Source organism: Delphinus delphis, chromosome 2 (genome assembly GCF_949987515.2).
Source record: "Delphinus delphis chromosome 2, mDelDel1.2, whole genome shotgun sequence".
Lineage (NCBI taxonomy): Eukaryota > Metazoa > Chordata > Mammalia > Artiodactyla > Delphinidae > Delphinus > Delphinus delphis.
Genome location: NC_082684.1, coordinates 106756130 through 106780208, shown reverse-complemented (window position 1 = coordinate 106780208; position 24079 = coordinate 106756130). Strand labels below are relative to the sequence as shown.

Genomic DNA, 24079 nt, shown 5'->3' with positions numbered 1-24079 from the left:
CCATCTCACTTTCATATTCTAGTTCTAAGCTAAATAGTGCACAGAGCCTTGTCACCAAGCATTTGTCCCTTAGATGGATTAAGATGCTGCCCCTTCAATATTTATAGCCAGTGCTCTCTGTGCTTTGTTGGGGGGATCTCTCCCTCAGAAGTGTGCACTCTCTCATTGCTCCTTTGTTTGGGTCCATAGTGGTCTGCACTTGTCTAAATGATGGACCATGGTCCAACTGAGATTGAGTGAAAGGTAAGCCTTACTTGGAAAGGTAAGTGAAGTGGGAAAGGACAACTGGCTTGATGTTTGACTGCAGAAGCAAATAGATTCATTTTAGAAAAAGAGGGCAGAGAGAAGTTGAGGATCTGGAAGTTAATACCTCTGAAGTTGTTCATGATAGATCCATACATATGGTAACTTGACTTACAATAAAGACACCTATGCAATTCTGGGGATGAACCAATGCTTTTTTCTCTGCATACTCATAAGGGAAAAAAATTTGCTCTGACCCCTTCCTCACACCATACACATTAAATCAACGTAGATCCACTGCGCCACCAGAGAAGTCCCTAAAATGTGCCATTTTAACCATGTTTAAATGTACAATCCAGTGACATTAATTACATACACTATTTTGTGCAACCATCACCACCACTCATCTGCAGAACTTTTTCATCTTCCCAAACTGAAACTCTATTGAACATTAATTCTCCATTACAACCTTCCCCTGTCTCTTAGTAACCTCTAATATTTCTGTCTCTATGGATTTGCCTATTCTAGGTACCTTATGTAAGTGGAATCATATAGTATTTGTCCTTTCATGTCTGGCTTATTTCACTTAGCATTATGTTTTCAGGGTTCATCCATATTGTCACATTTATGAGAACTTCATTCCTTTTTATGGCTGTATAATGTTCCATTGTACCTGTATTTATTTTGAGAGTAATTTCCTAAAGATTCAGAATCATTCAAGCTTTTTCAAGTCACAGTTCCTCTCTCCATTCCCTGTGGTATTACATATTCCTGCACCTAACCATATATTTGAAATAAATAACGGTAGCACAATGATTTTAAAGACAAAGAAGCAGAACCTAAGTTAATTTAATTTTATGTGATTATTGGCTTTTTTTTTTTCTTTTGGCCAGGCCGAGCAGCTTGTGGGATCTTAGTTCCCCGACCAGGGCTCGAACCCAGGCCCTGTGAATGAAAGTGCCAAGTCTTAACCACTGGACTGCCAGGGAATTCCCTATTGGCGTTTCTGTGTTTCAAATTTAATACAGTAAAATAGTATAAACTGGTATATGTTTTTTTGTCTCCTTTAAAAAAAGTTAACATACTTAAAAAATATTAATCCTTTTTGGGGGGTTATGGTAATATTTATTTTATTCTTAATTTTTTTACTGGTGTGATGACATATACATGAAGTGCAATAAAATTAAAGTGTCATTTTCTGTGTTGTTTTTCTTGTCATCATTATTATGATTATCAATTTCATTATTATTGCTAAAAATAATTTTCTTGTATAGAGAACTGGAAGCATTAAAAATATCCATCCCAAGTGTCCAGTATTCTAGGTATGCCACTGGACATACTAAAGAAAAATGAATATGTCCACCAAAAGATATGTATTATACAGAATGTTCATAGCAGCTTTGCTCATAAAAACCTCGAATTGTAAATAACTCAAATGTCCATCACTTAGAGAATGGATAAATAAATTGTGGATTATTCGCACAATGGAATACTATATAGAAATTAAAAAAGAACTAACTACGTATACATGCAACCATACAGATGTCTCTCACAAACATAAACGAAAGAAGCTAGGCACAAAAGACTCCATTTCTATAAAGTTCAAGGACAGGCAAAATTAATGGATGGTGAAAGAAGTTAGGAATAGTGGTTACCTTGGGGAGGGGGTGGCAGTGATTGACTGGGAATGGCAGATACCCAGATGTATATACTTATAAAAATTTATCAAGCTTTACACCTGTGATTAATGCATTTCACTACATGTAAATTATTCTTCAATACAAAAGAAAAAAAATGTTAGCTCCAAAAGTTCAGAGATTTTTGTCTGTTTTGCTCAACTCTATCCTCAGAGATTAGAACAGAGCCTGACACATGGCAGCCCACAGTAAGCACTGAACGAATGAATGAACTTAAGATTGGTCTTATTACACCATCATGTAAGTCTTGCAAGGTTACATTTACTTGTCTATCTCCCCCAGTGGATTTCTGGCCTTGGGGATCAGGGACCTGGTGGAGTGAGGCTGTGCCTGGGATTAGGGTGGTTTGACGATCTGGGTACATTTTTTCCTCCAATTCCCTTTACGGGAAGGTAGGTTGGGCTCTGAAACTGGAGAGCATTCAGGATGTGCTCTAAGGACTTTGAGATGGACCATCAGTGATAATAGAATAAAGGAAGGAGAGAAATAGAGACATCTGTAGCTACACTGACCCCAACATCCTTCGTATCCTCCCTACCTTAGACCACACTCCGTGGGCCCTGCTCCTTCAGCCCAGGGTCCCTCTTTCCCTGCTGGCCCTGGTGGAAGGTCTCTGCAGGCAGCAGCTGTAGATTCTGCTCCATCCTGCCCCGTCTGATGAAAGCCCCTTCCAACCTTATTCCATCTTTTCTGAATTAGCCTCCATGGTGGACGCTCCTTTCTCGTTGACTCCAGCAGTTTCCCTCCAATCCGTCTCTCTCTCTCTCTCTTTTTTTGAATATAATTTATTGGCAAAAAAATTTTAAATCATACAGCCATGCGTATTTACTTGTTCTCCTTTCTTTAAACAGTTTCAGTGGGTCTCTCTCTTTGCCCTTGTTCCAAACCTCTCATCCTGGTCTCCAGCTCCCATGTCTGAGCTTCCACGGTGACTCATACTGACACTGATCTCTTCAAGGTCTATGTTCGCTTGGAACACCTTTTAAAACTAGGAAAATTTGGAGAGGGTAGTGGCTTTATCCACATGGACTAATCACCCCTGAATGGGTCTTTTATCAAATTATGGTCCAAACATGGCAAGTGGATCAGGACACCCAGGAGGGGTCCTTGGCAGAGGTGAAAGTAGTGAGAAAGATCCCCAAACACATTCCTGCTCTCCCACACTTTTGCTTAAAATGGTTCCAAGTGCCTAACAATGATGGAGAGACAAACCTAATCACATCTTTCTAGAAGGTCTGGATCTAGAGCTGAGAGACCAGTTTTTAAATCTTTGCTTATAATAATAACACTGGATTAAATGCAGCAGAAAGGATCTGGGCTTAAAATAAGAAAAGAACTGCCAAACTGATGGTGAGAACTTCAGAACCTGGGCATGACCCAGCAGGAGCAGTTGGGCCAGCTCCTTCCGGGAAGTCCTGACCACAAAGACAAGTGCTGATGCAGTTGCATTTATGGAGTGAAACTAAGCCAAGCTCTGTAGTCAGGGCTGCTGCCATTGTAGGGCCAGGTGGGCTGGGTTGCCAGGGAGGCAGTGGCATGAGATGGCCAGGGAGCCTGCCCTGGCCAAAGAGGGTTTCTGGGCAGGGCTGGTTCTGTGGAGCAGGAGGGCCAGTCAGGAACCTGAAGCTGCAACAGACTTGCCCATGAGGGTTGAGCTCTTGCCCATTTTCTTTCCTGATCAACTCTTCCTCATTTATCAGGATCCACCACAGGTACCACCTCCTCCAGGAAGCCCTCCCCTAGGACTCTGAGTTCACAGCAGTGAACTCTGGGACTTGGCTACTTCCTTCTACAGACTGTTAGTCTCTTGAGGGGGGACAGAGGGTGATTCATCACTGTGTCCCTTGTGCTTGGTAGGTGCTTGGAGATGTAGAGAAATGAGAGAAGGAAGGAGGAAGGAATGGAGGGAAAGAGAAAAGGAAGGAGGATGAGAGGAAGGGAAGGATAAAGGAACTGAAGAGGGAGAGAGGAAGGAAGAGAGAGGGAGGGAAGAAGGAAGGGAGGAGGGCAGGAGGGAGGGACTCCTGTACCCAGAGCTTACACAGATGCCCAAGCCTCACCCCTGCTTGACGGTCAGTGGTTTATCAACAGCAACACTACCCCAGGCATTGCAGCAGCTGGGACTTGAGCTGCTACATATTTCCTGCCCCATGCAGGCCCAGCCCAGGGAGAGGGGTCAGTCAGGCTGGTGGTTGCTGAGCATCAGAGCTTGGGACTATGCGGGGCTGGGATGGGCACAGGCTGACAAGTGAGCGTGGACGGCTCTGGGGGCCAAGGGAGAGCTTGGGAACAGACAGGACTGGCAAATTCTTATTAGGTCTAGTTCTTGCTCATTTCTATTTGATTCACATAATTTCAGAGCTGTGTTCTTAAAGGGAAATGTGCTTTCATTTAATTTTAATGTTTTCCACAAAATGACAATAGTATTATTGTTCTCCCTGAATATAAAGGAAAGAAAGCTCATGATTACCAATACAAAGGAAAGAATACAAAAATGACCTAAAATCCCAGAGATAACTATTGTCAACATTTTGCTGCATATCATTCTAGAATTTATATATATATATTTATATATTTGTATGTTAAAATATATAAAAGATTTTTTAAAACAAACAAAACTGGAATCACACTGTACATAGTGTTTTGAAACTTCCTTTTTTCCATCCAATAATGCCTATGAACACTTTTCTGTATTAATAAATAAAATTTCACATCATCATAGTGGCTGCAAATATTTTAGTAAATGAAGATACATAATTTATTTATTTAACCTCTTTGAACATTTAGAGTTTTCCCCCCATTTTTTTTTTTTCACTGTTAAAAGCAAGTTTTGGGAAAACAGCCCTTGTCATTTGAAAAATAAAACAAACACACAAGTATACTATAAAAGACAGCTGATTTTGAACTACAAGTTTTAGAAATAACTTCTTTGATGATTAGCAGCAGTATCATTCAAATCTGACCTTGTGGGGAAAACAAAGAATTGGGCAATAGCTGAGATTGAGATAATTGATAGTGAGCTGTGGAAAGGGAGACGTTTCATCCTGAAACAGGACTTTTTTTTTTTTTTTGCATCAGTAGACCTCTCCAAATATAGTTGTTTTGAACAAGCTGTTGCCTGTAATCATTCCATCTACCAATCTCTTTTTGTAATTGTACCCTTTCAGGGCACCCCTGGTAAGCGTTAGTTTGTCAACAAACACTAGGGATCCCTCCCTGTTCCAAGCACTGTGCTAGGTTCTGGGGACGGAGCAGTGAGCAAGACCCACCCACATCTCACTCCCTGTCAGGCTTAGTGGCAAGGCCTTCAGTAAAGACAGGCTGGGTCTCTAAGAGTCAGCCTTCTCCCCTCCTTCTGTTGCCCGGAGCAGCAGCTGGGATCAAGGAGTTCCTGGGTGCTGACTCCCTGCTACCCCCTCCCTGGGAATGAGAAAATGCTTCTCCTAAACAGACCAGGATGTTGGAGTCCCCTGCCTCCTCCTTGCAGCTGCTCCAGATAACCTGCCCCTCCTCGGATGCCACTGCACAGTACAAACACCTTCAGGCACAGGGTGTTGGTATTGTTATTGAGATCAGGCAAGTTTCAGATTTGTTTCCAGTAGGCTAGAAGAGAGCTTAGAGTTCACCTTTTTCAACTGACCTGGCCCACTGAAGATTGAATCTTCTCTCTGATCTCTACCTTAGGTGGCAAGAAGGACACCTTAGGTGGCAAGAAGCACTTTACCTCTCAAGGTGGCCCAGTTACTCATTAGATACTGCTGTTTAGTAATCTAGTCAATCAAATGGTGCATATTGAGAGCTAGGTACTGAGTGCTTACTATGCGCTAAGAAATAAATCAGTGAATAAACAGACAAAAATCTCTGATCCTGTGACTCTTACCTTCTAATGGCATGGAGTGGGGAGGACAGACATTAAACAAAATAGGTAAATTACAGAAAGCTAGAAGGTAATAAATGCTCTAGCAAAAAAAGTGGGGGGAAGAGTGTGCTAAAATGGATCAGGATGGCAAGGATTGGATGGCAATTTTAAATAATATTAAAACATTAATGTGTTATTAGCTAATAATAACTAATAAATGTTAACTAATGAGTGAGCTTAGTAGCAAGGTCACAGGATACAAGGTCAATATACAAAAATTAAAATTATTTCTATACATTATCAATAAACAATTGAAAATTGAAAAAAAACATTTTAAAGCATTATTTACAGTAGCACCAGAAAACATGAAACACTTAGGTAGAAATCTAACAAAATATGCGCAAGATCTGTATGCTAAAAATTACAAAACACTGATGGAAGAAATCAAAGAAAACCTGAAATATGGAGAGGTACATCATGTTCATGGGTTGGAAGACTCAATAAAATTATCCCCACACTGATCTGTAGATTCAATGTAATTCTAATAAAAATTCCATCAGAATTTCTTGTAGAAATTGACACGCAGATTTTGAAGTTTATTTGGAAAGGCGATGGAACTAGAATATCAGAACAATTTCAAACAATAACAACAAAGTTGGAGAATTCACATTAATTTCATGACTTACTCTGAAGCTATAATAATCAAAACAGTGTAGTACTGGTGAAAAGACAATATAGACCAATTGAACAAAATAGAGTCCAGAAATAGACCAAGACATATACGGTCAATTGAATTTTGACAAAGCCGCAAATGCATTTCAATGAGGAAAGGATAAACTTTTCAACATTGGTACTAGAACAATTGGATATGCATATAAAAATAAAAAACCTCAATCCATACTTCATGTTACTTACAATATTTAACTCAAAATGGATTATAGCCTTAAATGTAAAACCTAAGACTATAAATTTTCTCAAAGAAAATAGGAGGAAATCTTTGTGACTTTGCGTTAGGCAAAGATTTCTTAAATATAATGCTAAAAGCATTACCTGTAAAAAATTTTTTCTTTTTTGCTAAATTGTGCTTCATCAAAATGAAGAACTGATTTTTGAAAGATGCTTTTAAGAGAATGGATAGATAAATGACAGACTTGAAGAAAATATTTGCAAGTTACCTATCTGAAAAGGGACTTGTATCTGAATATAGAAAGAACTCTCAAAACCCAAAATACAATTCCTCAAAAATATTAAAAGTAGAATTACCATATTAACCAGTAATTCCACTTCTGGGTATATACCCCCATAGAAATGACAGCAGGGTCTTGAAAAGGTATTTGTACACCTGTGTACGTAGCAGCATTATTCACAATAGCCAAAAGCTGGAAGCAACCCAAATGTCTGTTGATGGATGAATGGATAAACGAAATGCGTAGGCATACGATGGAATACTATTCAGCCTTATAAAGAAAGGAAATTCTGACACATACCACAACACAGATGAACGTTGAGGATATTTTGCTCACTGAAATAAACCAGTCACAAAAAGACAAATACTGTACGGTTCCACTTACGCGAGGTACATAGAGTAGTCAAATTCATAGAGACAGCAAGTAGAATGGTGGTTGCCAGAGGCTAGAGAAGAGGGAAATGAGGAGTTCTTGTTTAATGGGTATAGAGTTTCAGTTTTGCAAGATGAAAAAGTTCTGGAGATGGCACAACAATGTGAATGTACTTAACACTACTGAACTATACACTTAAAATGGTTAAGATGGTAAAAAAAATTATTTCTTAAAGCAAAATATAGCAACAGATAAATCTATAAAATGTGCATATTCAGCCCTTAGACACTGAGCAGCCTTAGTAAAGCCCTGGTTTATACAAAAGCCACAAACCAGCTGCCCTTGGAGCAAATCCAGACAATTGATATACTCTGTCTTCCACAGTGCCAACATTTAAAATCAGGAGATTTCTCATACATTTCTTTTTTTTTTTTTTAGATTTCTAGCTTCTCTTGAACTATTGGAAGAAGTGGCCCTGCTGACCTCTTATTCTGTATGGTGATAAATTTACATAAGTGCCCACTCAGAGCTCTTCACCTAGTACATTACCTGCCTGGTCACTCACTGTAGGCATCTGAATTTGCCATGCCTGTTTTGATCTTTATCCCCGATGGGCTTGTGATCTGTAGCAGGTATTTGTCATACTTTTTGGCTGACCAGCATTTAAATCTCCTTCCAATGTTTGAGGAAAGTCCTTTCTGATGAGGCATTATAGAAGTGGAAAATTCCAGGTACATTCCAGTTTTCCTGGAAGTTTGAGAGCTGACCTAGTACCACTCATCAGGAGCATCAGCCTCAGACTTGGAATTGGAAGCAAACTAGCAGGGATAGTGCACAGCTCATTTTGGTGATGGGTGGTAGCTGCAGCAGTGACCATATACAGTCTCTAGGGTTGTCATGGCCACAGTTCTTATGGTATGTCCAGTGGTGGTGGCCCAGGAGGTATCTAGGGCCTGTGATGGTCTTCCCTGGATTAGTCCCATAATGTGATTTTGGTCATTGATCCCGTGAAGTCTCTAAGCCTGATTCTCTAATCCCACATGAATTTAAGGAAGGATTTCTTCCTTCTTTCCTTCCTTCCATCCAATTCTGAGATCTACCCACAAACATGTAAATAAATTCCTTTCTTGCCTAACTCAACTGGAGTCAAGGGCACTGGTTGATGTAGTAGCTGGGACTTATTAAAAGAGAAGTCCCTGGGAATTCTCTGGCAGTCCAGTGGTTAGGGTTCAGTGCTTTCACTGCCATGGCCTGGGTTCGATCCCTGGTCAGGGAACGACGAAGTTCCCACAAGCTGCACAGCGTGGCAAAAAAAAAAAAAGAGAGAGAAAGAGAGAGAAGTCCCTGAGAGAAGACCCCATGGACTAGCTCTATTAAACAACATTCCTCCCCACAGCCTGGTTGTTTACCTTTTGTTGGATCCCCTCGCATACAAAATCTGTAGAATAACTATTATTTTCCCCCAGTTCCTTGACATAATTTGAATGGATCTCATTTTCCTAAAAGGAAAAGCATCCTATGAGAACAGAATCCTTCTAAGGGAACAATTCAAATGAAGAAAAAGCCAAACAAGGCCGTCTACTGCAGTGTTACTTCTAATAGTAGAAAACTGGGAGGCAACTAAGTGTCCAACAATGAGTGACTGATTAAATAAATCCAGATGTGTTCTCCAGGTGAAATATTACAAAGACCATGAAAATGGTCTCTGGCAGCAAGGAAATGTTTATGAAACAATGTGAAATGACGTTGTTTTACAAAATATAGAACTATATATTCCTATGCTGAAGACTGGAAACCATAGAAAAATAAAAACAGCCTTGTCAGAGTGGTGGAAGTTTTTCTTTTAAAATTTCCTTTTCAAGTTTTTTCTGACAATAAATTCTTAAAAGGAAAAAAAAGTTTCTTACCACTAGATCTTCCCTGCAGGAAATGCTAAAGGAAAAGTGCTTCAGATGGAAATGAAAGGTCATTAGACACTAACTTGAAATCATATGAAGAAATAAGATCTCTCCTAAAGATAAATACATGGACAATTATAAAAGCTAGAATTATTATAATTTTGGTCTGTAACTCCAGTTTTTGTTTTCTATATGATTTAAGAAACTAGTACATTAAAAATAAATTAAGTCTATGGTTTTAGACACATAATGTATAAAGATGTAGCTTTCTAACATCAATAACTGAAATACAAGAGAAGAGAGTAATGCAGGAAATGAGGGCCAAAAGAGTCAAAAGGCATATAGAAAACAAATAGCAAAATAACAAAAGTATGTCCCTCCTTAGCAGTAATTTCTTTAAATGTAAATGGATTAAACTCTTGAATCAAAGGACAGAGATTGGTAGGATGGCTTAAAAAAAAAACATGATCCAATTATATGTTGTCTACTAGAGACTCACTTTAGATCCAAAAACACAAATAAGTTGAAAGTGAAAGGATGGAAAAAGACACTCCATGCAAACAGTAACCAAAAAAGAGCAGGGGTGGTTATACTAATATCAGACAAAATAGGTTTTAAATCAAAAAAGTTTATAAAAGGCAAAGAAGGAATTATCTATCTGTAAAAGCTTTAATATAGCAAGAAGATATAATAATTATACACATATATGCATCTAATAACAGACCATCAAAATATATGAAGCAATGGAATATTATTTAAGCTTACAAAGGAAGGAAATTCTGACATATGATACAACCTGGGTGAATCTTGAAGATATTATGCTAAGTGAAATAAGCCAGACACAAAAGAACAAATACTGTATCATTTCACTTGTATGAGGTACCTAAAATAGGCAAATTCATAGAAACGGAAAGTAGAATCATGGTTGCCAAGGGCTTGGAGAAGGGAGGAATGAGGGGTTATTGTTTAATGGGTACAGATTTTTAGTTTGGGAGGATGAAATACATTCTGGAGATGGATGGTGGTGATGGTTGCACAACAATGTGAATGTGCTTAATACCACTGAGTTGTACACTTAAAAATGGTTAAAATGGTAAATTTTATGTTATGTATACTTTAATCACAACTAAAAATAAATTTTAAAAATCTAAAAGGAAATTTAAAACCTATGGGAGCATATACAAGGCACTATTAAGATGAGTATCTGGAGTGGAGGTGGGGAATAAAGTGAGAAGTAGGTGGATAGGGAAAAGTAGTGGGAGGGAGACTTTCACTGCATTCCTTTTAATACTCTTTCAATGAATGTATTGCATATTCAAAACATTAAAAATAGAATTAAAAAAATTTTAAGAGAAAGTTCTTTCTGATGTTGAGCAAAAGTATGTCCGGGCTTCCCTGGTGGCGCGGTGGTTGAGAGTCCGCCTGCTGATGCAGAGGACACGGGTTCGTGCCCCGGTCCGGGAAGATCCCACATGCCGCGGAGCAGCTGGGCCCGTGAGCCATGGCCGCTGAGCCTGCGCGTCCGGAGCATGTGCTCTGCAGCGGGAGAGGCCACGGCAGGGAGAGCCCCGCGTACTGCCAAAAAAAAAAAAAAAAAAAAAAATAGTATGTCCTACAACCATGTTGAACAAATCAAATCCTCCTCTAAATGACAGCCCTTTAAATCCTTAGGACAGTATTCTGCTCCCTCCGAGCATCTGCTTCAGCTCTCTGTTCCTCCTTCTCCATACTGGGGACATCAATCACTACAGAGGGGTGTCGGAGTCGGTGGGCTCTCTGGTGGACACTTGTGATTTGGGGATCTCCAGCACGTACTCCACACTGTCCTATAGCACCCTACATCTCCTCTGGAGAATCTCCCACTGTGTACAGTCTCTGTGGAGGACAGCCCAACTTCCCGGTATGAAAGCAAAAGGTACCAATAGGTCTCTGTCTACACTGGCCCAAGCAGAGGAAAGCATGTGACTCAACCCATCAACTCGCCTTTCCTGGGCTTTGCTCTTCAGAGGGCTGCAAGGAAGCTGAGTGCCTAGTGGTTGTATTTATTCTAGCAGTGGTGGGCTATAGTAATTAGACTGCATAGTTCTTAGGTTCCTCCTTCATGTGCATACCTGCTGCCCAGGCCTCCAGATCTCCTTGTTTCTGGCCTATTTGCCAATCCTGGCCTTCCAGCCTCCATCAATTCTATGAGCCCTAAAGGTGTCCAAATTATTTTTATTCTTAAGCTAACCAGAGCCAGCTTCTGTAGTTTATGAATGATAACAGCCCTGATTTACATATGAATGGGGGGAATGTGACAGATTGTATTTTCCCAAGATGCTCTCATCAGTCAATTTCTCCCATCCCACATACTGATCGACAATATAACCTTGCCAATCCTTCCATGGAGTGGTGGGGTCTATGGCCCCTCCTCTTGAATCTGGGCAGGCTTCCACAAATAGAGTATGGCAGATGAGATGCTGTGTGACTTCTAAAACTAGGTCATAAGAAGCCAGGCAGTTTTGGCCTGGTCCCCTTGAGATGCTTGCTCTGGCGAGGAAGTCAGTCCCCGTGTAAGAAGTCCAACTATCCTGATGCAGGACAGGCATATGTAGGCAGTCTGGTTGACAGTCCCAGATGGAGCTCCCGGCCAACAGCCAGCTGAGTAAGAGAGTCATCTTGGACATCCAGCCCAGCAGAGCCTTCAGATGATGACAGCTCCATTCAACAATTGCCTGGGAGACCCCCAGCAGGAACCGCCTAGATGAGCCTTCTCACATTTCTGACCCAAAAAATCATGAGAAAAAAAATTGTTTTGAGCTGCTAAGTTTGGAGATCATTTATTATGCAGCAATAGAGACTAGAAACTCTGGCTTGCTTCCTTGTCTCGCCCCAGAGAAAATTCTTTATTCTCAGCAAGGAGAAAGATAACAGGATAAAAGGCCTCCATTTATTGAGTCCTGCCATAAGACAGATCCTTTTCATAAACCACCTCCTATAACCCTCATGATTCTATGAGCTGGGGAAAAGAGGAAATGGGGGTTCTGAGGGGATAAGAAGGGTTAGTTAAGTGTCAGACTGAAGAGCTGGTATTCTTTTTGCTGGAGCAAAACACCCGAAAGCAAGACTAAAGGAGCAAGTAAGAAGAAAGTTAAGTTTAGCAACATGATGTCATGGGAATAAAGATTACCGAAGCTATGTGGTCATTTTTCAGGGATTCAAGGGCCCGTAAGGCTTCACCCCGTGCACCAGCCAGTGACAGGAGGAACATGTAGTCTATTAGGTGGGGCTAAGGAATGAGAGGTTTCACAGACCCTTCCAGTTACAGAAAGTTACAGGGAGTGACCTTCTGTGCCTTCACACTTGTCTGTCCATCACTGCCTTTGGTTCTCAGACAACTCTGTTAAGACCCTTTAGCAGCTGGTTAATTTTAAAATGGAAAGAGATGATGCATTAACATTAAGATGGGGGAATGTGAGGCTTAGTAATAACTTGGTGAGTTCCTACTATGAGCTGGGCACTTTATGAACATTATCCCTAACCCTACAATATTGACATCTTATCCTCCATGACAGGTGGAGACTCAATTGCAGGTGATTTAGTTGTTTGTCCCAAACATCACACAATAAGGAAGTGCAGGCTAAAGAAGGGTCCCCCTAGGGTGGAGTGCAGGGGAGGAGAAGGTGGCTGACAGGCAGCGAAGCCCTGTTGACACAGAGCCCTGGGCAGAGACACCAGCCTAGGGCCCCTGAGAGCTGTGGGCACAGACAGCAGGACCTGGAGGAAGAGCTAGCAGAATGCAGGGTCCCCAGAGGCCATGGAGTCAAAGATGCTAGAGAAGGGACAATGTCCTCATAAACCTATTGTTGGGCCAGAACCCCCAGGGACCCATGTCTCACATTCATTAACTCCCCAGCTAGAAGAGGCCTGTCTGATCTAACCCCCTCAATTCAGAGATGAGGCAGCTGCAGCCAGAGAGGACTCGCCCAAGGTCCCCCAGCTTGTCAGCAGTAGGGCAGGACAAGAGTCCATATTTCTTACTCCTGGACCAGTGCTCTTTCAGAATCACCTTCCCTTGGTTCTGGAGATCAAAATTGGGCTATAACTAAGGTGACCCTAATTATCATCCAAACCAGAGTGAGAGGGGGCATTATTAATCATTACACCAGGAGAGCAGGTGTAAACAGGACTGCCATGGGCAAATGGGACAAATGATCACTCTACCATGACAGCTGAATACCACCCACTTGCCCCCCAGGAAAGCTTCTTTGTAGCCTTATGGCTGAAGGGACCTGAAAACTCATCATCACATTCCATACCCAGTGAGGGGCCAGAGCACCAAGCAACCTTGAGGGTTTGGCCTTCCCAGGGATTATCAGGGTGCCCCAGAACTGGCTGCTCCATAACTGGCCTCCCTCCCACCTGGAACTGTGTATGCATAAACAGAGGCCCCATTTGTACTGTCCCTTCCTATCAGAGGGCAAGTGCCTGCCAAGGCCAGCAGAGCTCTGGTTTCGGGTGCTTCCCTCTGGGTGTTGCCCACTGAACCAAAGCCCTTCTCACCGCGGAGCTGTGAACATGGGGCCATCTGGTGGGGCCCAGGGCAGTGGAGAAAGGGTCTCTCCTGGCCTGGTAGCCAGGTCACAGTAGAAACTTTAGGATTGAGGAACGCACCTGAGTGTCTCCAGCTAGCTGTGCTGTTTCCTTCCCTCTTTCTTACACCTCTGCCTTCTCTCTGATAGTCACAAGCTTCTCAAAGTTTATTGGGCACACGTATGTCTTGTTAAAATGCAGATTCTGGGTGAGTGGTGGTGGGATGAATTGGGAGATTGGGATTGACATATATACACTAATATGTATAAAATAGATAACTAATAAGAACTTGCTGTATTAATAAAATTCAAAAAATAAAAATAAAAAGGGTAATCATAAGCAAAAAAAAATGCAGATTCTGATTTAACAGGCCTGGAACAGAGCCTGAGTTACTGTTTCGCTAACAAATCCCAGGTGATGCCAATGTTGCTGGTCCAGGAACCACTTGGATTAGCAAGGTCATAGATGTCGTCCTTTCCAGTTCTTTCCCTGCATTCATGTGGCTACTCCTTCTTTAGATATCAGTGCAAATGACCCTCTTCAGAAAGGCCTGCCCTGACTACCACCTAAAATGAGGGCCTTCCTATAATCCTCTCACAGCATCTTGCTCTCTTCCTTCAGAGCAGTAATCAAAATTTGTCATTTGTTTATGTGTTTACTACAGATTGTGGAAGATTGTTACAGTCTGTCCCCAATTGATCATGTCTCTCCATACTCACGTTCTTGGGAAGCCTCTCATCATAATGATTCCAGGGCATGGCCATGTGATTCGCTTAGGCCAATGGCACATTAGCATGATGATGCAATCACAGACTTGAAAAGCACATGTGCATTGGGCTTGCCTTCTTCAAACACTGCTGTCAAGTGAAGAAGCCCAGGCTAGCCTGCTGGAGTACCCTGGCCCAGCCAACCACTACTGCCAGACCTTGGAGTAAGGCCACCCTAGATCAACCAGCCCCAGCTGCCCCACAAGCTGAAGCCACAGGAGTGAGTCCAGAAGAATCATTCAGCTGAGCCCAGCCCACACTGCTGACACACACAGTGGTGAGCAAATAAAAGGGTTGTTGATTTTAAGTCACTGAGTTTGGGAGTGGTTTGTTACACAGCATTAGATAACTGATAACTCATTTAGTGTCTCCATTAGGGCTTGGACTAGGTCTGTTTTGTTTGGTACCTTATTCCCACTGCTTTGATTCACGAATGAATGAACTAACCAGGATCTGTCTGATTCTAAAGCCCATGAGTTTCTGCTCCACCACTTTGCTCCCAGACAAGGTGCTTATCTTGGGACTAGTGGGGTCAAGGATAGAACATGTAATCTAGCCTAGGCCAATCAATGCTTTCTAGTTCACAGTGATTGATTAAGGGATGTATCCGTGACCTAAGCTAATGCAATCAGACTGAGACTCAGGACGTTTACTGAGGATGCTGGGGAAAACACCTTCTCTACCCCAGTCAATATAAAGGAGAAAATATAGTCAGGGATGATTTTCAAAATCAGAACAAGCCAGTGCAGGAAGTAAGGATTTAAAGGCTCCTGGCTATGCTGGGCTTTAACACTTTAGTTGCATTTTAGGGAGGTCCAGGGTGGCTAGGTGTATTACTCAGGGTTCTCCAGAGGAAAAGAACCAATAGAATACATGAATATAGGAAGAGATTTATTACGAGGAATTGGCTCACATGATTATGGAGGTGGAGAAGTCCCATGATCTACCATCTGCAAGCTGGAAAGCCGGAGGTGTAATTCTAGTCTGAGTCCTAAGTACTGAGAATGAGAGAGCCAATACAGTAAATCCCCTACATACGAACCTTCAAGTTGCGAACTTTCAAAGATGCGAACATGTGTTCGCATGTCCAATCACGTAAGTTAGTTCATATGTCTCTGACATTATCTGTAAAAGTCAGGTACCTAGGCTAACTTTGTTGGATTTATGAACAAATTGGACTTACGAACACGCTCTTGGGATGGAAGTCGTTCATATGTAGGGGACTTACTGTAGTATAAATTCCAGTCCAAGAGCAGGAGAAAACTGATGTCCCAGCTCAAGCAGGCAAGTAGGAAGCAAAAGGGGTGAATTCCTCCTTCCGCCTTCTTTTTGCTCTATTTAGGCCTTCAGTGGATTGGATGACATCCCACCTCCATTGGGTCCACCATTTAAATGCTAATCTCACCTGGAAACACCCATAAATAATGTTTAACCTGGGCACCCCTTGGTCCAGTTAAGTTGAACATAAAATTAACCATCATTGGGCTTCCCTGGTGGCGCAGTGGTTGAGAGTCTGCCTGCCGATGCAGAGGACATGGGTTCGTGTCCCGGTCTGGGAAGATCCCACATGCCGCGGAGCGGCTAGGCCCATGAGCCATGGCTGCTGAGCCTGTGTGTCTGGAACCTGTGCTCCGCAACGGGAGAGACCACAACAGTGAGAGGCCCGCATATTGCAAAAAAAAAAAAAAAAAATTAACCATCACATTAGGGGTTACTCAGATAGCTTGGGATGGTGGCTATTTACCAATGAGCATAGAAATTTTCCAACATTATAACTATTTGTATCAATGTAACAGCACACTGTTACTCTCAGTGCTGTCAGTTCTGAGAGCTGTTTGATCTGTCTGAGCATGGAGCCAACACCCAGGAAGTGCTCCTGAGAAATGTAGAGAAAGAAACCAGGCCTGTTCAGAGCACTTAAGTCCTAGGTAAACCCTTGTCTGATGCTAAAACTACTGCTGATCTTTTTGGTCCCAGGAACACGGAACGTCATTTTGTTTTAGCCAGTAGGGCTGGAGTTTCTGTTGCTTGCAACTGTCCGGATCCTAACTGATAGACCTTTTTTCTGGTAATAAACTCTCTTTGAAGGTCAACCAGATGATCCAATCCAGATATTTTAAAATTAACCCAAGTGTAAGCCAGACCAACAGGGGATGAATACCACTTCCTGCAGAGTCACCTTTACTCTGCTGTGCTTCGTGAAAAAAATGCTATGCAAAACTCGGCACCAAGTCTATTGCAAAGCTGGTATTGAAGGGGTGGCTCCCTACTTTACACAGGGTCATTCTGGTCTTTTAACTGTGCCTCTCTTAAGCTGTGGATTCATTTTTTACCACATAGATACTATGAAGTATGTAACTAACTAGTCGTCCCTTTTCCCCTTGCCTGCCAGGAAACCCAATACACAAGTACTTGTAGCAAAAGTATAGAATTCCATAGTGGATTTTTTTGTTTGCTTGTTTGTTTTTAATCGTAGCCTTGTTCCTCGTTTAATTTTATGTTCTTATCCTTGTTTTCCCCATCAAGGGGAAAACTTTACTTTTTATTTATATAATCTTGCTGCATTTCATGTATCCCTATGTGGAAATAGGAATTATATATCTAAAAAAAATCACTTTGATTTAGGTTTGATTAAGATGAAAAGACACTACAGGGAAGAGTACTGTTATATCAATTACTTTGAAGTTTAGTAAAGGAAAGTGAAAGGGGATGGAAGAATATTTAAATTCCAGGGATCTCTAGAGCAAAAGGAATCAAGACACCAGAGAGGTGGGAAAAAGCTCCTATTTACATTTTAACCTCTGTCTCATTTACTCCTGAGCAAACTAATACAGAGTTCCTCTTGAGATGGTTATTTAGTGTTAAGTACAGAGTCTCCACACTGGGGAAGCCCTGGAAACAATGTATTATTCATTTAATATATAAAATATTTGTTGAAGGAACTGGAATTTGCTAACTTAGGCTATAAATGAACTAACTACAGGCCCTTCTGTTAGAAAAATCTCAGACCCCTGGGTGTATCTCCTGCTTTTACTGGCTGTGAAAGTTAAAAAAAAAAAAAAAAAAAGTGGCTCTAGCAGATTCAAACTCAAACACAACATAGAGCTTGGGTTCTCCAATAATCTTAAACTGATTTAAGACCTTTCTGACCTAATACAAATAAGTAAAAAACAAACTAAAATTAATTAAATAAGCACTATCCTCAGTTGTCATAGAACATGTTGAACAGTAGAGGGAAATGGGCACTAAAATCATGAAAGGGGAATCCATGAAGTGCTCTAGAAGGAAGTGTTTTCTGGGGGTTGGACAGGACCTGACAGCAAGGGAAGTGAAGAGAAGGGAAAGGAAAAGGGAGTCAGGGAGGATGAGGTTAGAATGTCAGAATCAGGACAGGGAACGGGAACACTCCAGGTGCTAAGTCCAAAACGCAGCAGTCTGCAGGGAGGTGAACCTTCCAAGTGCCACTTGTACAGAGTGATGCCTTTGAAGTAACAGCTAACATGGCCTCTGTTTTCATGTAGGGCCCATCTGAAGCATCCCTGGTATTTGAAGAAAAAGATCTCATAATCCCCTATCTTGCATGTGACTTAAATTGGCTGAGCCTCCTTGCTCCCACCTTAAGATGGGTCTCAATGTGTCACATCCAAAGGAAACACCAATCTTACTTTGAATGTCTTGTTTATGCATTTCCTGGGTTTGGGGTAGGGGACACAAAGGAGAAATCATCTCTACCAATGTCAGCCAAAATCCTCTTACCCATTTCTACTCCTAGACATCCACTTCTAAAGGCAGCTTCGACTCCTCTGGTTAAGAAAAAACTTTTTTTGAAATTGCAAAACTGGTTCTTTTTTGCATGTGCAATTAGAGAAAGCTAGCTTGTTAAAATACATTTTTTTTCCCCAGAATTCTGACCCTAAGGAGCAAGTCCTACTAGGAGAAGCTGATATTCTCTCCCTGTGCCTTGAGACTCGGGCTCTCAGGAACACTTATCTAGACCGCCTCTGATTCCTGAAACTGAGGGGAAAAAAACAGGGAACGAAGCCTTTTACAATTTTTCTTATTCCAACTGTTATTTATAAATGAGTGAGTTTTATATTGTGACATCTGATTCATGACTAAGTTTAGAAAATGAAGCTAGATCTCTCGTTGTGTCTGTCTGGATATGTATATGTGTCTCAGTATGTGTCTTTGGATAATATTTCTGAGGTTAATTTGTAAATTATATGGAATTCCTAAAGATCTGATATGTCCTGGTAAAATGTTATCAGTGATAATTCTAATTATTATCTTAAAGTGTTGTATGTCACAACAGTAACCAAGTTACTTTGTCAATTGCATTGTAATCAGATTTTAAATGTGCCTTCTTAAGTCTTTTGTCATTATAGACACTTACAGTTTCACCCTAATACCTTTGCAAAAATGCTTCCTCTTCAATAAGACTTATAGAAAGGACTTTTGGATTAATACAAGTTTCTGACTTTCAGACCATAATGCCGAACTGGGTAAGAAACGGAAGAATCCTAATGAAAAACCTGATGGCTTCATAAAGCTGTTAACAAAAAGGATTAGTTACATAGGACTGAGTGAACTGACAAATGTGGTTATAATTTTTATGGTTTCTATCTGAAAAATTTACTGGTTTAAATCTGTGTTTTCCAGGTGTAAGGAAAATCTTCTCCTCAAACTAATTATGGCTTACAGTAATTTGGTAAATTACTTATGCAACCAGAATTGAAACATTTATATTTTCTCTCTCTCTGCTCCCTCCTGAGATTGGAAACTCTTAGGTTCCCAGCAGCTTTAGCAGATAAGTTAGGCTGGCTACCTCACTAACAGGGCCCCTGCACTGGACTGGCCTATAGAGAGGACTGCTGACCTCAAACTCACCTTAAAACAACATTCAAACAGGGGAGAAACTACACTTGCACTAGGAAGAGAAGATGACATCAGAAGTAGACAGCCCAAGATCCTGGACCTGACTTGTATGATCATTTATAATGTTTTCTTGACTTCTTAGACCTCTGCATATGAATCAAATGTTTTCCTTTCATGGGTATGATCCTATGCTAGTTTTAAAAATCAGTCCAATTGTTGGGTTTGTGGCCAATTACCTGTGCCTAGTACTTCTGAGTTTCCTTGCTAGATTTCTCCATTCCAAGGCTCTAATTGGTTGGTCCTTAGGAAATTTTTGACAGTGTGGCCACAATATTCTTTAGACTTTATGGAGAAAAAATTAAGTCATGTTCAGACCACTATTGATATTACTAGATGGGATCCCCTCACCTAACCAATTAATAATACCTGTTCTGACCTTGGCCATAAATATGAATTTTCCTCTATTACTCAAGCTCAATCAGAGCAACAAGCAAAATTTCAGCCAAGGAATAAAACCTCCCACAATTATGGGATGGATTTATGTAGTTAACACTAGGCTATGGTAATTTAAGTTTAAAGGCTCCTCTATGTTGGGGATAATTAAATCATACTAAGGATAGTCAGTCTAGTAACACTAGGAAACTGGGCTGGGTACCTTATGGACAGTGCCAATATATAATTTCCCTGAAAGATAAGGATTGATAAGATAAAGATAAGTCAGATGACCTGGGATATATTGGGCCACACCTAATGGAAGTTCTTGGCTTAATTCTTACTTATGAACTTACTAATACTGCTAGCTATATATTTTTTTTATATTGCCTGTTTTACAAAATTGTTGTTTCTTACATTACCAAATGTGTGACTGAGCCTCTGATAAAATGATGATATATAGTTCCATATGAGATCAATAATTGTAAGAGTGTAACTCTAGATATGGGAAGAAGCAACAAGAGGGAATATTTTCCTGGACCATAAGAGATTAGTAAGACAGGTGGTCCAGAGACTTTCTGCTGCTTGTAAGGCCTAGTCCAATAATGGTACATTGAGTAGCCTATCAGCAAAATCTTTGCCAGACCTGGGAATGAGCATTCCTGGCACCAGGGGACAAAATGGTCACGAAATGCCTCCCAAACCATGGTTAAATTTGTAACCACGAGGAGGTCCTGTCATCTACAAATTGGCACTTGCCATTGGCACTTGCCATGTGCCTCTACAAAGATTAAATCAGGAGCCGCTGCAGCTGCTGACCTTCAACACCCCCTGAAAGGAGTTTAGGGTGGAGATCAGGAATGAGGCACTCTGTGCTCTGGGAAAAACTGGCAGAACAAGCCTTCAGATAGTTAGATCTTTTCAGGAGAAGATTTTATGAGCCCAAACTCTTGTCTCTTCTCATACCCAGAGAAACACTAACATCATTAACAGTGACATCTGCTTTGGCTATTAAGGAGAGAATTACAATTAAAAGTCAAAATGGAGTAGCTGTGGTTCAGACATCCAAGGAAATAACTAGGTGACACTATGGGTGTGATTTTAGACAAGTTCTTGTATTGCCAAGAACTTGAGTTTTCTGAGCTGTGTCAGACTTGGGATGTCACCAGCTATTCTCAAAACAATGTCTGCTGGCAGCTGATAACTGCAACCTTATTTTTTAAAGGTCTTCTCTTGTAACTATTACTCCTCCAACTACTTCTAACTGGGTTTGTTACACCTACATCACGGCCATGCCCAGAAATTCTGATTTAATTTAATACGGCTCAGGCATCCCATTTTCAAAAGCTCCATCCCTGGGACTTCCCTGGTGGTCCAGTGGTTGAGAATCCACCTTCCGATAGGGACGGTAGCCTTGCCCGGTTACTGCAGCACTAGGGTGTCAGTTGGTCCCGCCCAGAACACTTCAGTTCTGCCCTGCAAGGATATATTTAATAACTGATTGGTGTGTCCCTTTAATACAAGAAAATGGAAACTGAACAGCCAGAGGAAACCCTTCCCAACACCGAAACCAGTGGCGGATTTGATAAACGCCCTGCTAAAGATACGAAGAGGAACAAGTTTTTAAAAGATATAGAAACACTGATGAGATGGTTGAATTACTCATTCTGCTGCAGAGCAAGAATGCTGGGGCAGTGATTGGAAAAGGAAGCAAGAATATTAAGGCTCTCCGTACAGACTACAATGCCAGTGTTTCAGCCCCAGACAGCAGTGGCCCCGAGCGCATACTGAACAGTGCTAATATTGAAACAATTGGAGAAATTCTGAAGAAAATCATCCCTACCTTGGAAGAGGGCCTGCAGTTGCCATCACCAACTGCAACCAGCCAGCTCCCGCTCGAATCTGATGCTGTGGAATGCTTAAATTACCAACACTGTAAAGGAAGCGACTTTGACTGTGAGTTGAGACTGTTGATTCATCAGAGTCTGGCTGGAGGAATTATTGGCGTCAAAGGTGCTAAAATCAAAGAACTTCGAGAGACCACTCAGACAACAATCAAGCTTTTCCAGGAACGTTGTCCTCAACCCACTGACAGATTCGTTCTTATTGGAGGAAAACCTGATAGGGTTGTAGAGTGCATAAAGATCATCCTTGATCTTATATCAGAGTCTCCCATCAAAGGACATGCTCAGCCTTATGATCCCAAATTTTACGACGAAATCTATGATTATGGTGGTTTTACAATGATGGTCGATGACCGCTGTGGACGTCCCATGGGATTTCCCATGCGGGGAAGAGGTGGTTTTGACAGAATGCCTCCTGGTCGGCCTGGGCGTCCCATGCCTCCATCCAGAAGAGATTGTGATGATAGGAGCCTGTCCAGGACCTCCTCCACCTCCTCCTGGACGAGGGGGTCTGGGTGGTGGCAGAGCTCGGAATCTTCCTCTTCCTCCACCACCACCACCTAGAGGAGGAGATCTAATGGCCTATGACAGAAGAGGGAGACCTGGAGACCGTTATGATGGCATGGTTGGTTTCAGTGCTGATGAAACCTGGGACTCTGCAATAGATGCATGGAGCCCATCAGAGTGGCAGATGGCTTATGAACCACAGGGTAGCTCTGGATGTGATTATTCCTATGCTGGAGGTCGTGGCTCATATGATGATCTTGGCAGACCTATTATTACTACACAAGTAACTATTCCCAAAGATTTGGCTGGATCGATTATTGGCAAAGGTGGTCAGCAGATGAAACAAATCCGTCATGAGTCAGGAGCTTCAATCAAAATTGATGAGCCTTTAGAAGGGTCCGAAGATCAGGTCATTACCGTTACAGGAACACAGGACCAGATACGGAATGCACAGTATTTGCTGCAGAACAGTGTGAAGCAGTATTCTGGAAAATTTTTCTAAGACTAATGAAGAACTGAAGGAGTCCTGCATCTTTTTTTTTTTTTAAATCTGCTTCCGTTTAAAAAGCCAACATTCCTCTACCTTGTAGGTGTTCTGAATTTGAGGTGTAGTGAAATCTTTGCTGTTCACCAGATGAAATGTTTTAGTTCCTTACAAACAGGGTTGGGAGTTGGGGGAGGGTATGCAAAAACTAACACTGAAATTTTGAAACAGCGGCAGAGTGAATTTTAATTTTTGTTCATTGTTGGTGGTTTAAAAAAAGTCCCCCCGTCTAATTATTGTGAACACTTTGCTTTGTGGTCGCTGTAACATCTGGAGGGGTGGGACAGGGAGGAAAAGTAACAATAGTCCATATGTCCCTGGCATCTATTCAGAGCGGTGTGCAGAATGTGATGCTTTTTTGTAAGAAATGTTTTATGATTTTTTAAATAAAGTTAGTGAACCTAAAAAAAAAAAAAAAAAGAATCTGCCTTCCACTGCAGGGGACACGGGTTTGATCCCTGGTTGAGAGACTAAGATCCTACATGCTGGGGCAACTAAGCCCATGTGCCACAACTAGAGAGAAGCCTGCGTGCCACAATAAAGATCCCACGTGCTGCAACTAAGACCCGACGCAGCCAAATAAATAAATAAATATTTAAAAAAAAACCAAAACAAAAAAAACTCCATCTCTGATTCTAGTGTACTTCCAAATTGTACCCTGGAATTCCCTCCCCCTTCCTGCTTCAGCCTGAGAGTTCCTCCTCTCTCCCCTAGGTGTTAGTTTCACCTTGGTTTTCTCTTCCCTCTCTGGGCTGAAAAGTCAGTGAGACTTCTTCCTGAAATAGCAGGAGACAGGTTTGCTCGTATTTCTAGTTAAAGACAAAAAAATTATATGTATATATACCTGTCACATATCCAACGTTGCAGGGCATGGTATAGATTTAGTCATACACCTCTAGAAGAAAAGGATCTTGGAGAGCATCTGGTCCAGCCACACTCTCTAGTTGAGGAAACTGAGGCCCAGAAAGAGGATGTGACTAGTCCAAGGTCACACAACGAATGAGGCACAGACCCAGAGACAAAACCCTAGTCTTCTGGTTCCAAGCCATGGTCCTTCCCTTCCCCGCCCCACCTTCACTCTGACTCTGTTCCCTGGGGTGGAAAGTAGAAGACTCCAGGGAAGGATCTGGCTCTTTAAAACCATCTTCCATTTCCAGGCAGAAGGGGGCCTGTTCAGTGAGCAAGAGCCAAACCCCCTGGAGGTGACCTTGGGGGAGGGGAG

General features: G+C 41.6%; 1 pseudogene; it reads left to right on the top strand.

Moving 5' to 3' along the window:
- The first annotated feature begins 21310 nt into the window (after positions 1 to 21310).
- LOC132419739 (heterogeneous nuclear ribonucleoprotein K pseudogene) lies at positions 21311 to 22815 on the top strand (annotated as a pseudogene).
- The last annotated feature ends 1264 nt before the right edge of the window (positions 22816 to 24079 follow it).